We start from the raw sequence: 18,745 nt of genomic DNA, 5'->3' as shown, positions 1-18,745 counted from the left end.
AACTCGTATAAAGTTTATCATTGCAGGCACTACAACTAAATATTATCTGTCATTAGCTGCCAAGCTGCCTGTATGCAAACAAGCAGCTTTTGTCCGCCTTTCAATTAGCGTCGGGATAAATATTTACTCAAATGATAAGACCAAAAAGCTTACAAAAGCAGTAAAGCAATGTAAATAGGAAGAAAATCAATTGCCCACTACGAAATAAATAGGAAAATTCAAATTGTTTGGCTTGCTTCACAGTGCCTGTGCTATAAATACGAAATGAAAATGAAATGTAAACAAAACCATCCAAAACATTCTCACAGCAGATACTTTAAATCTTCGGCGGTATTCGAAATTCGCCCACAAATCAATGGGCTTGTCAAAGTCTTTTTAATTATGACATTTTTTTTTTATCTACGTAAACAGAGCATGTAAACAAAAAATATTACTATTTTCATTTAGGCGCATTTCTCCTAGTCGCGTTTCAAAGAATCTATCCATCTATCTATCTATCTATGCCAAATTTAAACTCACGGTCCGTCTGCTGAAAATTCTTTCTGCCATTGACCAACATTTTGTTGTGCCTATGAAAAATGAAAATAAAAAATTAAACAAGCATCGAAAAATGAAAATGAAAATGCAAATGAAAATGAAAATGAGATTGAGTTTGAGCATAAGATTAAAAGACTGAGGACAACACACAGGCCATAAATTTCAATCAAAATGTGTCTGATGTAAGCAATTAAATTGCGAAATTTATTATGTTCAGTCAACGTCGAACAATAAAGAAATTCTAAAATAGAACCTAAAATTGCAGCATTTTCCGGAACACAGCTCTATTTGAGATATTCATTTAGTAAACAAACAAAATTAATCATTGCAATGAGTTTATTAATCAAAGTCGAAGCAATTTTTCCACATTTACAGAAAACACACTTTAATTACATAATTTTATGTTAATTAAAGGATTATTTTGTTAATAAAAATCGAGCATATAAACAATTAATTTGAGTTATTAAAAATTAAATACATTGCACTTTGTCTGCTCAAACAAATGGCTATAGTTATTTTCATAATTGCATATCAAATACGAGAAACTCGTATTATTGAACAACAACAACAATTGCGTTGAGTCTGGGGCAAGGCTTCTATGGGGGCGTTTGTAATTTGTTGCTATTTTTTACGCATTTGCCCCCGAATTATTAACGTGCAATAATTTTACTATTTTGTTGCTATTGTTGCTGCTGCCGCTCAACTCCGAAACATGACACGCAACATTGTAACAGTGACACCAAATAAATATTGCTATGCAATTTTAACAAGCAGCAGCAACAGCAACAACAACAACATGGCAATTGGCATTGCTAAAGCACATTGTTGTTGTTGTTGTTGTTGTTGTTGCTTGACTTGACTTGCTTTGAATTTAATTTCTGTGACAAGGCGACGCGCTAAATTTGTTTACGTCGACTGAGACTCAATGACTCCCAACTGCCTGAGTTGCCTGAGTTGAGCCAGGGGGAAGTGCAAATTGCAGGGGACAAGGTGTGAAGATGGAAGGCGCTTGGCATACATTTTACACTTGGCGTTGTTGTGGCTGCTGTAACTTTATTTATTTTTTTTCATTTTATTTTACTCCTTTTTTCGGACTGCACTCAAATATGAGCAAAACACTACGAGTGACACACTTTGCATCACTTTACAGCGCGTCTAAGAGAAACAAAAAAAAAATTAAAACCACATCGCCAAATGCCGGCAACAGCAAGAGTCAATGTTGGCCACCATGGCGGCTACGAAATATTTGTACATTCATACATACATAAATTCTCATACAGCATGCATCAAAATAGCACACAAACATTTTTACTGCCTATAAAGAAACTATCAACATGACGCCAGCTCATAAATAATTTTTATTTTTGGCACTAAAAACCCAAACACCTGTATGGTTGAATGTAATAACATAATAATAATAATTACATTAAAGTCATTAACATAAATAATTAATACTAAGCAAATTTCGCGTTAATTAAATCAAATAAATTTTGAAATTGAATGTTTTATCAAAGATAACTGTTGAATTTAGTATTTAAAGTAATTTAATACTTATTAATAATAATTTATTTATAAATAAATATTTAAATGCTCCACTTTTTTCTGCAATATTATGTGTTCTATTAACGAAATTGTTGCACTTAATTTTTTAAATAATTAATAATAATTTGTAAATTTAAATAATTAAATATGCAATACTAAAGAAATTTGAAATTAAATAAATATTATACTTAGCTTTCTGTTTTTTTATTAATTAATAATAAACATTTTTTTTTTGCAATTACCGACATTGTTTAATTTTAAAAATAAATAAAAATCTAAAAAGAAATATAGTATTTTAATGCAACACTGGATTTTTGAATTTTTCCAATTTATGCTTTTTTTATTTATTAGTATTTTTTCACTGCTACAAAATAAATATGTGTCATCATTTTACCACTGATGCAACAACGTTGTTGCTTATATTTGTTGTTGTTATTTCGATGTTGATTCCGTTGGGTTGCTGTGTTGTTGTTGTTGCTGCTGTTTTGTTTTAAATTTGCATTTGCATGTGGCACACGGAGCCGAAGCTTAGTCATAACAAACTTATGCGCAACGTTGCCCGGTTGCAGGATACGAATATGATTCCAAAAAAAAAAAATAATAATAATAACACAGAAAAAAAAAGTGCTGTTTGACCTATTTCGAGAGTCGGGCATGGCAACGGCCAAAAGCAGGAAGCTCAGTTGACGCCATTTGCAATTGGCAGAGTCAGTAGGACAAGTGGAAGAGGCCAGAAAATAACAGAACAGAAGAGAAGTGAAGAGAACAGGCAACTCAACTTTGTTGGCAGCTGCTTAAAATGGGTCAGTCACTCCACAGTCCTTATGCCTATATTTCTGGCTAGCTGCCAGTGTTGCCAGATTGTTGTCTGGACAGCGAAAGGGTTTTGTTATATGTAACATATACCAAATAAACGAGTCTACACTCATACATATGTGAATATGCTCAATTTGACTTGATTAGACCTCTGGGCTATGGCATATCAATTGATTTGAAGGGCTCAATATTTGGGTGAAAGCGACTCCGTCGTCACTCGACGGTCACGTAACCAATTAAAGAAACGCGCACGCAAAACTAAATAAATAGAAAACCAATAGAAAAATAGAGAGAAATAAAGCCACAAAAAAAAAAAAAAAACACAGATAATGTGCAAAGTTCCATTGTTGGTAATGATAGCAACAGCAGTAATTGATGGTATTAGTTGAATCGTCAGCTTCCCATGGCTTGAGATCAGCTTTAGCTTTCGGGGAAGTCAACAATCTGGAGGCCAAAACAAACATGGCAACAAATTGTTGGGCCTACTGGTAATTACCATTGGCATAAATTTCGTCACTGCCACGGGATGGTCAATAAACTTGGCCCGCTTCACCACAACAATAACTACAATGAAAACAAAATAAAAGTCTAACAAACGGTGTCTCAAATTTGTATATAGATTTTTGTTTGGTTTTGGGTTTGGTTTTGGGTTTGGTTTTGCTTTTGGGTTGCTTGACCGACTCCGAACATGACATATTTTTGGACTCATGACGAAATCAACTAACTCTCTTTCTCATTCTCTCTATTTCTCTGTAGTTCCTTCTCGCTCTTTTAAGTTTGTTTATAAATAAATTAAGTCTGACACGCATAGAAGTCTAGGTTTTATTATTATACTCTAGCTAGGCAAATGAGTAATACTATAGTATCATTATTATTTCTTCAACTTTTTCTTAGTTTCTTGGTCTAATCTTCAATCTTCTGCGATTCTCTTAGTTGAGATCTGTAAATTGATGATACTTTTTTGTTTGATCATTGACAACAATTTTTTAAATATCCTGTGACAATAAAACTTTTCTTGCCATTTCAGTTTAAAATCTTATAGTATTTTTTAAGTCTATTTCAAATGTTTCAGGGTATCTATAGGTCGATATGCCAGTGTTTACTTTTCTATCTTGTCTTATTTTATGGTTAATTTTCGACTGAATTTCTTTTTGTATTCGTATGGTTTCTGTTTTGATTGTCGGCATTTTCGTCGTCGTCGTCGTCGTATTTCTTCTTCTTTTTCTTTTTCTTGGCATTTTTCGTTTGTGTAAAAGAGAATCCCCAAAAAGATTGGATTCAAATTACGGTTTTTTCAGGCTTCGCTGCACGACGTTGCCGCAAAAGGAATAAAACTCAGACGCACACACACACACACACACACACGCACACACATATACATAGATAGACTGCGGCGACGTCATGGAGTTCGTTTGCCTCTGGCCAACAGTGGCACCGCCACCACCGACATTGCCGCTGCCACCACCAAGTTTGTTGACCTTCAGCCGGCAAAAAGGTAGACAACTCACAGCTCATGGCAAAGGATCACCTGTTGCAGCAGCTGCTGCGGTGCGACGAGACAACGTTGTTGTTGTTGTTGTTGCTGTTGTTGTTGTTGTTGTTGCTGTTGTTCTCGTTGTTTTTGCTATTGGAGAGCGAGACATTGAACCCTCAATGCTGATTACTTAAATTTCAACACCTCCAAAGAGACAAAAAAGAGACGAAGAGAGCGAAAGAGAGAAACAAAGAGCAGAGAGAGGAAATTAGATGCCGGCAAAGCAAACCCCCGCTCAGAATCAAAAGATACACAAAACGAAAAGTTCTTTTAAAATTATGTGTTGCAAGATATGAAAAAGTATTGAAAAAAATTTTAAAAAGCATTTGAAGCTTAATTGTTATTTGCTGTTCGTTAACTAAGTCAAAATCAAAAGATTTCGATTAATTTTCAATGATCAGACAATCTATTTAATGGAGTATTTCAGCAGGTAATAAAACATAGTTTAGTTCAATATAAACTTTTAATGTCATAAAGCAAAAATCCATTACAACTTGTGATTCACAATTGAAATTACCTATATGTCATATCTGATTGGCCTACTCTCACGACTGATAAATTGTTACATCATTTCAAGATACATAATAAGCGAAGAGATCAGTGTGCGTGTGAGAAAGAGAGGGAGAGAGAACAGAGACAAGTGGGTAAACGATGGACGATGGGCTGCAATTGAAATTCTTTGCGATTTAAACAGCGAGTCAATTGATGCGATAAAAAACGCACTCACAAAATCACACATACACAAATGTACACTCACACACTCGTATAACAAATACAAACACACACTCACACAAATCTAAAATATTTAAATGCGTTTGTTCCCCTGTTAAAATAAAAATGAAATGCCGCAACACAAAAACGACACTCACAAAATACAACAACAAAAAACATGTACACATAAACACACATACTTGAGAGAAAAAAAAAAAGAAAAAAAATCAGAATTTTTGTACAACCCAAACAGTTGGAAGAGTCAAACGGGATCAACGGCTCGGCATCGAAATCGGTCGCTCCCGAAAGTTGAATAACCCAAATGGGCGTATAAACAAAACGCAAAACGCCGGGAGACACCGCTAAATGTCTCTCTCTCTCTCTCTCTCTCTGTTTCATTTAGTTTGTCTCTCCCTCAACCTGTGTATTTGATTCTAATTTGAATTTCGAGATTATTTTGCATAATATTAATTGGAAAATGACGCACCGAGTTGTCAAGATTCCCCCCTGGGGCGCTGAAATCGGGACATACCCTTGGAATTGTGTTGGAGCGTGATAAATACGTTATTCTATGAATTCTGGCTACGTCATAAGATTGGGTCATGATTGAGTTACAACTTAGAGTCTTCAATTGAGTGCTTTACTTAAGTTTTAATAAGCACTAAATGCCAAGTTGAATCTCACAAAGTAATCATATCCATGTGCATTTACAGCTGTCAAATCAGCAACTTAACAACGCGTTCAGATTACTGCAACTGAAATACATATGTATAGTCGAAGTCAGTATATTGGCCATATCCAATTGCATTTCCGATGCGCATAAACTACACATTGCTGAGGGCAACCCCTGGCAACCCCTCATAAGGATTTCTTTTCACTTCGAAAATCTTTTATCGAACGACCCTCAATATGTGTGTGTGTGTGTGTGTGTATGTGTGTGTTTTGTCTCCATACGTTGCTCAAATTTATGCGAGAGTTTCCTGTTTCAATTAAATTTTATTAGTGACGATAAAATTTAACGAGCGTTCATTGTAATCGACAAAAATGTCAAGAAAATGCCAATGAAAATGTTCAGCAATTTCATTGCATGCTCACTACAAAAATGTTTGCCAAAGTTCAAGTCAAACACATAACTTTCAAAAAAAAATAAATAAAAAAAAAACAGTAAAGAACTGAAACTACGTATGATATGGAATTTAAAGAATTTGCATTGATTTCAATGTTTAGTAAACAATTTCAACAGTTTTGACGTCATCGAGAGGTGGAAAACCAATCGAGAGCAAGAATGAGCACAAAAGAAGCTGTAAGAGGACAACAATGAAGTCTAAATTGAGTGTATATGTTATACTTACTTTATGACGTCGTACAAAAACGCCCACATGCTGCTAACACGCCCACACTCCACGAGGCTCGAGGCCCACGCCTCTCTTTGAGGCAATGGTGATAATGGCCAGGCAACTAATGAAACCTACAGCTGTTTGGCCTAAAAGGGGGTAGAATAGGCCGGCAAACAAATAAGTGGGAAGCCATAAATATGAGACTACAAGGAAAATGGCATGAAAAGCGAATACGAAAATGAGTCAAATAAAATTGAAAAGGTTTTCTTTCCGGGTGGCGAATGTGCAAAAGGCGGCTTAGTAGTCGCCTGATAAACGCCGCCTGCTGAATGCCTAAAGGAAATGCTACGTAAGCAAACAAGCAGCCAGGCAGACAGACAGACGGACAGGCAGACAGCCGGACAAACAGACAGACAAACTCTGTACAGCAGGCGACAAGGCAAGGAAGCAACTCAACTGACATTACGTATACGCAGCGTGTGATGACGACAACAACAAAAACTGCGTACCAGATGCCATTAAAACGGAAGCAACGCCAACACCCACATCCACGCCCACAACAGTCGACACGCCCAGCGGCCAACAACAACAACAACAGCGAAATTTATATGGCTAAAGCAAAACAACCAAACAAAAGGTGGGAAAACTTGTAAAGCTAAGGCTAAGGCCGCATGCCACATTTAACTGGGTTTTGCTTTCAAATTCCTTTGTCTATTTGGATGAGAAGCGTTTTAGCATGCTGCTCGAAAAACCGTAAAACTCAATTTAATCGCGTAATTTACGCATGATTGGCATCGAAAGCGTTGGCGGTGTTTTTTGTCAAGCTTTTTTTAGCGCTTTCGAAATGTAAATAATATAATAACGAGACGAAAATAGCGCGACGTGAGAAACCGATGCGTAAAATTGCGTGATGACGTCGCCGCCTACGCAATAGAAGAAGAAGAAGAAGAGTAGAAAAACGCGCCAAGTGAGCCCGAAACTGATGTGAAAAGAAGAAACGACATAAACAAAACAAAATCGAGAAATAGACGCCGAATGCGCGTACAAACTCAACATAACGGAGCAAAATAAATATAAAAAAAAAAACAAAATGGCGGCCATATTGCGTCGTAGTTTTTCGCTTCTTCTTCTTCTTCTTCTCTGTCTTATTTTCAATGAACAGCTTGGGCGACTGCCATTTTGTTTTATTTGTTTCTCACTCACACCAACACCAGCATCTCGATATCTCGGAAATATCTCTGCTTTCGGCGTTCGTTTTTTTTGGGCTTTCGGGCCGGCCGGCAGGTCGACTGTCTAACTAATGTACAGATTGACAGAAATACGCTTTCGAAGTTATTTCTAGGGCAGGTAGCCAGGCAATATCACGGCAGGAGAAAGTGTGTGTTTACATTAGATAAAGAACTTTCAGACACTTCCTGAAGTTCCACGAAACCAAATGTAGCAGAATTTATTGAAAAGTTTTCTTTAGACTTTTAAAATATTTTAAACGATATTGGGTGAATACACTTTTTATTGAAGGCAACTAAACAACTATCGATTTCTTTAGAATTATTGCCAGAGATGAAAAATAAATACTTATTCCAACTGAATTAAATAACTTTTATTTGGGCTAAGTAATTTTTAATATGCTATTAGTACTTGTTTTAATAAGCAACTTACTTTCTTGAATATTTAGTTATTTGCATTTGTATTTGTAATTTACTTTATTATCATTTTAAAAAATTTAATTACTTTATGAATTTTTATATTTATCGTAAACATATTAAATACAACTTTCTTATAACTCGAAAAATGGTTTTTAATTTTTTATTTTAAATTTTGATTAAAATTTAATAATTAAGATTTATTACGGGTTTTTTATAGACTTATTATACATATTTTATTATTAAGTGAGAGTGTTTTATGCTTGCTTAACATTTTTATGCATTTATGTGAAGCATAATTTGTGTTTAGAATTCATTCAAGTCCAACTCGTCAGTAATCCATTTATTTATTGCCAAGTAATTTTGAAAGTAAAGTTAATCTGCGACTAAAGAACATCTAATCAAGACATTATCATAGAGTTACCGATGCAGCTTATTCAATTATCGACACATTTGTTTTGTTTGCAGTGCGGAGAGAGAAATCGCTTTTCAATCGAGTTCTCAACACTTGGCAATGTTCAACACAATTCGACTAACCCGTTCTGCCAGCTGTGATAAGCCATATACGATAAGCATACAAGATTTACAATCGCACTGCGTCGTTGGGGATTTCAAGATTTGATATGTGTCTGATACTTGAGTTGCTGCTGCTGCTGCTGCTGATATAGCTGATGTTGCTGCTGTTGATTCCCCTTGGGGCCACTGTCAACTAAAACTGCACAACGTTGGCCCACAAATCTGTTGAATCTGTTACTCACACACACACACACACATACACACACACTTATACATTTGACAAAGCAGCAGGAAAACTGTTGCAGTTCCACCTCCACTTCAAATTATAATCAAATTGGATGCCAGCCTCGAGGCGCAGCAACTGTTGCAATGCATTTGGCTGCCGTTGAAATGCCAGCAAATATACACACACTCACACACACACACACTCACACACACATACACATGAACGCGCATACACGCACAACTGCACATCAAACAATTGTTGTGCCCTCTTTCCACCAACTTTGGCCCCTTTTTTTTTGCTGTCGAACATTTTAATTTGATTAAATTTCATGTGACCCAAATACCGGAAACAGTTATTTTTGGTTGCCCCAGACGCGCTGCCCCAAAGTGACAATAGCCGCAACATTATGAACAAAAAAAAAAAGAAGAAACTTATTTTATATTTTGCACGTCGACATTTTAATACCCTTGCATAGTCCTGTATACAATTTTATTTTAAGATATATAAATTTATAATTAAATACCAAATACGCAATACCAAAACTAGCGGGTTTAGTTAAAATATATTTTAGAACCATACATTTTCATACAAAAACTTTTATTATCCCCAACTATGTGATATAGTATTTCGACTTTAACCCAATCTTTTTTAGGATGTATGAAATGTGGCTGAAACATATCAAAACGCATAATAAATTAGCATGCGAAACTTTTATTTATGACCGATTGTTCCTAAGAAATTTATGTAATATAGTAGTCCGATATTGGCCAATTTGCTTATATGTTTAATGTTTAAAACAATACAAAATACACAATCTCCAAGTTTATTTTAATGTATTTCAAAAACATTAAAAATTTACATACGAAACTACAGCTTTCGACCAAGTCTTCCTATAAAATCGTTATTACGTAATAGTCCGATTTTATTATAACTTCTTTATGATTTACGCACATACGCAAATGATTGAGATATCTTGAAAAGTCAATAAAGAATTTTCATTCTTATGGTAGATTTTCTATCGATCGTTCCTAATGCAATATGATATAGAGATGGGATACGACCGATAATTGTGCCAAGTTTCATCCTAATAAATTCATAACTACGGGATAAGTTTGTTCGTCTTCCTGATAAAGATTATTATATAATTTGTATGGGTTAATTCTAAATTTCACACATTTGGTGACAAAATTAAAATACTCTCAGCAAGGGCATGAAAAAAGACAAAAAGTGGAAGCAAAATCAAGTTAAGGGTAAGGCATAAAATGGGTATGGGGGGTGTTTGATTCTACGAGGGTTGCCCCATCGATGTGTGCGTGTGTGTGTGTACAGCCAACAACACCAAGACAAAGCCCAACAAATATGATGATGATGTTGATAACAAGAACAACAGCAACAACAACAATAGTTGTACATTGTCGATGACGTTGCCGCGTCTCGTCGTTGCTGACGTTGATGTCTTCTATTTTCTATGCGTTTTTCGCTGTGTTGTCTGCCACATGAAAGGCAATTTTCATGCGTGGCTTCTTCTTTGTTAAATACGTCTACTGATGTGTGTGTGCGTGTGTGTGTGTGTGCGTGTGTGTGTGTGTGCGTGTGTGTGTGTGTGTTTGAGTGTGTGTGTCAGCGGGCGGTCAACGCATACGCTGCTGCGTATTTCCGCCACAGAGCCCAAAGTCGAACACAAACCCAAACTCAGACCCAGAGAGCCGGTTTTTCTTCAAAGCAAAGTCGTCGAAAATATCAACGACTTCAGTAAGATATACACACATACGCACACACACATACCACACAGACACACGCACACTCATACAAGCAAACAATCAGCTCTGAGCGTGCGTAAAGTGCGTAACTGTCGCTGTGACTCCGTTGTTTTCATATATATATTTATTTTTCTCAAACGGGTTTTAGCTGGAGACAACAACAACAACAACAGCAAGACGAAGAAGAAGAAGAGCGCACGCTCTCGCCTCCACATCGCTGCATCTCTGTCTATAATTTAGCATCTCTGTCACACACATGAACAGTGCCTGCTTTAATGGTGTGTACAGCTGTTTTCTGTTTATCTCGCACTTTCCGCTTCTTCTTTACATTCGTGTTTTTGTTTACGTTCTGTGGCACGCACACGACCAAGCGACCAAACGAGCGACCCAGCAGACCCTCCCCTCCCCTCCCCTCCTCTCACCATCCCTCCAGAGAGTATCTATGTGTGTGTGTGTGTGTGTATGCTTGCGCCTGGCAACTTGATTACATTGGGAACTAACTTTGTCCTGTACATTTCCAGTTTACACTACTCTACACACTCTTATTGCGCATTGGGACCTCACAGCAAAGTTCCTTAAAGCTACGAGCTCTGTGAAGAAACTCTAGCATTACCTAATAACGTTTTAGCTACGCATCAAGCTCAGCGTCAACGCTTTCACTTTTAAATTAAGTCATAATTTGTATACGCAAAAAAAGAGTCGAACAAAGGCCAACAACAACGAATATGGATAAAAAACAACAACAAGTTAACCTACATTTTGTGTGAGCGTATTTATAAAAAATAAGAAAAAAACTGCGTAGATGATAAAAGTTGAACAACAAAAAGTTGTAGCGTAAAATTTCGATTGAGACTTGTTGTCTTTTTATCAAGTGGTTTTTAAGGTAACTATTTGAACTGTTTCCCTACGCAAATAACAAAGCTTTAAGTGTTTTGGTTGACTATTTGCTAGAGACTTCCGGAAAGACTTCAGTTTGTCAAGTAATTGTAAAAAAAATCATACATTTTATTTTGATTAAAAGAATACCATTATTTAGTTAGTTATTTTTTTTTTTTTAAGTTTTATTTTAGTTTATTAAGATACATATGTATGTAAATCTATTTTTCTGAAAAAATAGTTGCTCTTGTATTTAATACTTAAGAGACCAAAAAAACTAAATGCTTATAATCAGTTTTATAAATTTATTTATAGTGTCCAGTTTCCATTTTTTTTAACAAAAATTTTGTTATCATATTTAAAAAAAAAAATCTTCATTTTATATAAGAATCTTTAATTCTTTGGCTTGCATTTCCGCATCGCACCTTTTAGTTATCTTATCTTGCATCCTTTTTTTTTATTATTTTAGCCACATGCTTATTCAGCAGTTACGCCTGCTGCCAATAATCTATTCAATCTGAGCGTTTATGAGGCATTTGTCAACCACTTTGTGTGAAAATGTCTCTGGGACAGTCCCTTCTCAATAAATGAAGAAAAACCAATACCAAATGGCAAGCCGAAACGTGTCCGTTTTCCATTCCAATTCCCATTTTCAGTAACATTTCCATTGCCGTTTCAGAGCCTCAGTTGAGCGCTTGGCAATCCTGTCGTTTTGCCTGTTCTCTACTCGGTATCGGGATATATATTTCTGTTTGTATGTATGAGGGACTGCCTGCTGTTTGGTCTGGTCTGGTCTGGACCTGACACGGGGACTCGGGGATACGGGAATTTGGTTGTTTCGCTTGCTGCATTGCTATGGTTTTATGATAGCGGCAAACATATTTGGCTGTTTTTGGCCTGCGTGCTGTTTGCCTCTTCTTTATTATTTAGTTTTTTTTTGTCGAACAACAAGCTAAAAAATGACAGGCTGGCAGGTCACTTGAACTCCGCAATGTGAACCCTTGTTTACGTCCAGGTCAACTGTGTCGACCGGGTCGTTGGGTCGCCCATATTTGCTGCACTCTAATGACTAATCAACCTTGTGGCCCATTCAAGCAGGTAGAGAGTCTCGTCTCAATGTCTCGACTTTAGCAAATGTCTCAAAAAACCGCGTGCTCTAATTGGAAACGATAAATTACAGACATATCGAGCAGACAGGCAGAGAGTACTTCTTATCATAAATAATAGCATAAAGTACCTAAAGAGCAAACAACATATATAAAGTACTTGTATCATATAGAATTTGGCATTAAAAAATTGGTCAAACAAGCTGCAACGACCAGGTTGAATGACATTTCTAAGTTTCTATATATATGTTTGGACCTGTCTCCATTTACAGCACGTCTCACAGTGACTGTGACGAAAAGTATGAAGAATGTTGCCAGTTGCTCATCAGCTTCAAATATCATAGATATCATTTCTTTGCTGTCGACCCCAATGCCCAGTTATGGTCAGCAAGTGACAAATGACTCATTTTGTAATGTACAACAACAGTTTTCATGTTGTTGTTCAGCAAAATAAATAAAAAAACAATACAACTCAAAAATCAGTTTGGACTCTTCCTCATAAAGAAAACAAAACTCGTTTTGGTAACCAAACAATCTCAACTTAAGAGGGCAGTTGAGGTGGCTTTATTCTAAGCCAAAGCTGGCCCAGAAGGGAGCCCAAACTGAAACTGAAGGTGAGCCCAAAAAACCAAAATCTAAACGACTTTCAAAAATACAAAAAATAAATAAATAAATAAAAATAAAATGCAAGCAGCTCGTTTCAGTTTCGGTTGTTTTTGAAGGGGGGATTTGACTTTTTGTTGTTGGCATTAATGGCTTGGCTTTTGCCGCTTTATAACGGCCTTAAAAGCAACAACACACATAACAAATGCACACCTGACAATACACATGAGATAGGTGTGTGTGTGTCTGTGTGTGTGTGTCGTTTTGGGTACATGCCACCTTGGTATGTGGGTCAATTTGAAATGGTTTTTGATCAACGCAAAAGAGCCGCTTGAATGACTGATAAATTGTATATTCAAATATATATTGATATATTGACGCTTTTAACATATTTTCAAAGTTATAAATACCGTCCACTTTGCCGTTCGCATAAATAGTTCAATTAATAAGTTATGGGAAAGTGAAAGGATGCTAAAACTCAAATTTGCCACTTTCAAAAGTTGCTTTTATAAGAAATCCTTGAACGCCCTTTCACTTACTTATACACTTTAATATATATTGTAAATAAATACAATTTTCTTAAGCTTCTGCCTGCAGTTGACAAACACAGCATAAAACCTTAACCAACCTCACAGAACTTGTTCAACTTCAGTTAAAAGCATTTTTCACTTTCTTTTGGGTCAACATTTTTGCAGTCTGCGGACAGCTGACAGTTGGCCAAGTCAGTCAGGCAGACAAGCAGTCAAACAGTCAAACAGTCAGTGCCAGTGCCATTGCCAATGACATGGTCAACAATTTGTGCAGCGCTTTTGGACTGTCGAAAAAAAACAAAAATAAAAAGGCGAAAAGTAAATAAATGAAATGAAATTAAATGCGATGCCATTAATTTAAAACGCTGCAGTTTGTATTATTTACTCTCGACAAATTCTTTTAATTTACTGCCAAAATGGGTCGCAGAATGCGAGAGAAAAACAAAAAGAGAAAGAGAGAGAGAGTGAAAATGAGAGAGCACTAATTGCAAGACAAATTACGAGCGAGAAGACGAGCGACAAATGAAAGTAAAGAATTCAACACCAAGACGAAAGCGAACCATACCAAAATTGGCATTTAACGCAACTTTTGTGCCTCTTCTTTCTTTGTTTTTTGGGAAACTATGTCAGCGCCAAGCACGAGCAACTTGCGTGCAAAAGACAAGCAACACATTTTCAATGTCATTAAAATAAATTTACTTTTAAATACAGCTCTGTGTAGGGGAGAAACTGAAGCCTGAAGTTGAAACTGGAACTGGAGCTGTTACTTGGGTTTTGGGTCTGCAAATGCCCTGCGGAAGTGCGAGCAAACAAATCTTAGCGTTGGCTACCCGTCTTGAGTCCAGTTAACATACTACACATAACCAGTAACCGCACTTAACGCCACACACCCAAAGGGGGAAAAAAAATATATATATATAAGTAACTTGATAAATGGCGCCTGACATTTGGCCAGACAGTCGTGCTTAGTTTTGTGCTGTGCGTTGCCCTTTAATTATATTAGGCTGGCAAATTATATAGGCTCGCTCCTGGCCAGTGGCCACTGATTCATTGGCTGGTAATTAGGCGGCTGACGCGGCGTATACGTCATCGTAATTGAAATGAAAATGCGAGCAACAAGTTTCTCGCTCAAATAACCTTAGAATAAATTGCCTCACGTTTCCGTCGCACAAATAGATACACACACACACACACACACACACACTTATTGGTACACTCCCCAACTAGTTTGGCCGGCTCTCTGGCATTTGTATGTGTGTGTGTTTGTGTGTATGTGCCATAAACAAAAGGCTGTTGCTCAAGTCCAACAAAAAATTCAAATTCAAATTCAAATATATTTTTTTTGTAGACTGCGTTTTCCCCATTTACAAGCAAAAAAACAACAATGGATCATTGTATAAAATATGAAACTGGCTCGAAGCAGTCAACACACAACACACAGCACACGTGAGCATCACATGCCGAGGACAACCATAAATACAGATACATATACATCTATAGATACATTTACATCTACATTTGTTTCTCTCTCTTCGATTTCGTGGAAGTTTGTATAATGATTACGAAACCTAGCACAAAACCAATTGTTGATTGACTTACGAGCAGTAGCAAAAGTTAAAATAAACATAAAGCTTCGATTTAGCTTGACTCTTCTCACATCAGGTCACATTTTTTTATATTTATTTTTTTTTTTTTGGTTGTGTAGATTATTTACAAACTGAAGATGAGGTCATAAACGACTGACGTTTGTAACTTGTAAGGGCTAAATGAAAAACAAACTGGTTGTCAGCTAGTTTTCAGCAAAATAGATTGTTAAGTCTTAAAGCAATCGAATTCACTTATAGCTTAAATGTGATTTTAAAGCCTCAATATATGTAGCATAAAAGTAAATTAAAACATTCATGTGTACTAAAATTCTTAATATATTTAACAATTTGGTTTGCTAGAAGCTTTCATGTGCTTTCAAAGTTTCAATAACTTTTAAATAGCCGAACTCAGGGTCAAACAAATAGTTAAGCAATGTTTTGAGATACAGCATAAAAAAAAGTGTGGCCGCATTTTTATTGTGTTTTATTCGACACACAAGCAAAAAAAAAACCATTGGAATGAGATGTTGTCGCTGCGCATCTGTTAGATACATTGAGGCTCGAACGCTCTTCCAGATACTACAACTACACACACACACTCACACACACGCAAGCACACACCCATGTAAGTACTAACTGAAATTGTATTGACAAGCCACACGGAACAGATACGCGCAGCTAAGTTGGCATTGAGACTGGGTATCTGTATCTATATCTATATCTGTAGCTGTATCTGTATCTGTATCTGTCTATGTGCATTTGTATATCTTGTAGTTAGAGCACGCCCCAGTGCAGTGCAACAATTGCCAACGTACGAGTATTTAGCGATTATTAGTTGAAAAGCAACGGGGGATAAACAACAGGCGGAAAAACAAAAACAGAAAACAAAAATGAAAATGAAAATGAAAATGAAAAAAACACAAGTGTAGGAAGTAAATGAGATAAACGAGAGAAAGATATACGTAGTAGAGAGAGCTAGAGCGATGAGAAGGCGAATAAAAACGCAGTTTGAGGCTGATGCCGGTCTCAGTCATCTACATATGTATCTCACAGATACATGCTTATGTATCTGCATCATGCAGCGCCGCGACGCTTATCCAACTATCTATGACATCTATCTACAAGCCGCAGCTAATTTTATTTGTATCTCTGCCTGAATAATGACGCAATTAAGCGAAAACAATTCCTACGTTATGCGGCAGTCTGGCAAATATAATCTATATAATTAGCTATAAAGCCTTTAGAATTGTGTGAAATTTAAATTGAAGGAACGAACTTGTTATATACACACATCTACAAATCTATGTACATATCTACGTTTTAATGTACATATGTTTATTTAACCCTGAACATGTATCGCACATTGCTTTTTTTTTGTCTATCAAATTCTTTCTCGAATTTAATGCTAAACAACATTTCTATTACGACATCGGCGGCATCGTCATTGCCATCATCGACATCAGAATCGGCATCGGAATCGGCATCGAAATCGACATCGGCATCGACATCGGGGCATCGAAATCGAGCAATTCTATAAATGCCCCAACGATGTTTCATTTGGAAATCGTGCGGGTCTCTCGTCGTTTCTGAGTGACGTAATTGTATTGGGGCTGTGGCCTGGAGACGGAAGATTATAAGAGCATTACACGTACTACAAAACGTGAGCAATAATGACTTGAGTTTCCTCAACACAACACACACACACACACACAATTGATAAAGCCACATGCAACCAGTGGGTTAACAACCAAATATAGCAGTATCTCTTTTTTAAACTCTGTCGTTTAAGTCAATTGAGTGGAAGAAATTTTCAGAAAATAAAAAATATAATATAATGCCTTTAAGCATTACCATTACTTTTTAATAGCAATTGAAAAAAATTTGTGATAATGAAATTTCTATTACTAGCATTGAAAAAGTAGTGCTAGTAAAAATTCTTAAATTAGTAATGCTTAAAAAATCAATTTATAATTTATGTTTTTGGCGTTGAATATTGCTTATGAAATCGGAAGTTAGTTGGCATTAGCATTGCATTTAGTTAATAAAAAATTTGGTACTTTAAATAATAAATAATTAATGGATTTTTTAAGCATTACTAGTTTAAAAATATTTATCGGCGCTACTTTTTCAATGCCAAAGAAATGGCTATTTCATTAAATAAGTAGTTAATTAGGCCCGTATCTGATATTTATAGATTGATATATATAGTTAAAGTTCGTTTAATGAGCTCAGGCATTTCAAGAACTTCTTTAGCAAATAGTTTCATATCTAAAAAGTAGAATATGGCCTGAAGTTTGACTAATAAGCTCCAGCTATAATGTGACCAAGGAGAATATTTAAAAATACAGATAAGATATAGTGTATCTCATGATCTGTTACAACAAATATTTCTTATCTGTAGTGTAGAATTCAACTGAACTTCATTTATAGAACTGTAAACAGTAGCAAAATTTGTTGTGATCATGGAGAACATATAGAATTGAACTTAGAAATATGTATAATTTACTCATTGAAAATGTTAAATTTAAGTAAAGCTAAACTTTCGAACTATCACAATCAAGTGACCAACGAAATCGTATAAAAAAAAGTAAATCAGGTCAACATAGTTTATGCTTTATTTTGAACAATAATATAATATTTCTCATCAACCTAAATTGTCATTTATTTGCTTTGATATATAAAAGTAATTGTCTTGGCTTTTGGATTTAGGCCATCCAGGGCATTCGGAAGAAGGCCAGCACTCAGTCAGCCAGCCCGAGTTAACCCAGTTACGTGACTCTGAAAGCGCGAAATGCGACCCTCAAAACCAATTTGCTAGTGACCAAAGCAGCTTGCCACATAGACACATACACGTGGAATGCAATGCGTTGCACATAAGCATATAAATACATGCATATGTATGTACAACATATATGTATATGCTCGCTCCCCACATTGCATGGCCAAGATACATAGATACATAAAATCATAGATACATATGTGTGTATGTATGTATTGTAGTATGTGCAGCGCCCCCAACATGATTTTGTCGCTGAAGCTGACGCTGACCTTGGCACACTTTGCAGCAAATGCCGCCAGCATTTGCCACAGCTGCACAATTGTCGTGTCGTGGGCGGACGCAGAGTGCAGCAAATGGGGGAGGGGCAGACAAAAATCAAAAGCTAAAGCCAAAGCTTTGAGTTTAAATACATATGTACGCATAATTTCAAATAGGCCATCAGAAGATATTCTTTTAGAACCGTTTTAGTATGCTTTTGTCAGTCAATTTTGTTATGATATTGACATTTCATATCAAAGTTAGTTTTTATAACGGAATGTACTTAAAACTAAAAGTGTTGTATCTGAACAATAGATAATATATTTATTATTTGCAACACAGATACTTTTGACACTTTTGTATATTTACATTACAAACACTTAAA

General features: G+C 36.0%; 1 protein-coding gene across 1 annotated transcript in view; it reads right to left on the bottom strand.

Annotated features, from left to right (window-relative positions):
- LOC117792396 overlaps positions 1 to 18,745 on the bottom strand; it is a 144,414-nt gene that overhangs the window by 124,458 nt on the left and 1,211 nt on the right. The gene's annotated exons all lie outside the window — the stretch shown is intronic.

Source organism: Drosophila innubila, assembly GCF_004354385.1.
Source record: "Drosophila innubila isolate TH190305 chromosome 3R unlocalized genomic scaffold, UK_Dinn_1.0 2_E_3R, whole genome shotgun sequence".
In the NCBI taxonomy this organism is placed as follows: domain Eukaryota; kingdom Metazoa; phylum Arthropoda; class Insecta; order Diptera; family Drosophilidae; genus Drosophila; species Drosophila innubila.
This window is presented reverse-complemented; position numbering and strand designations above follow the sequence as displayed.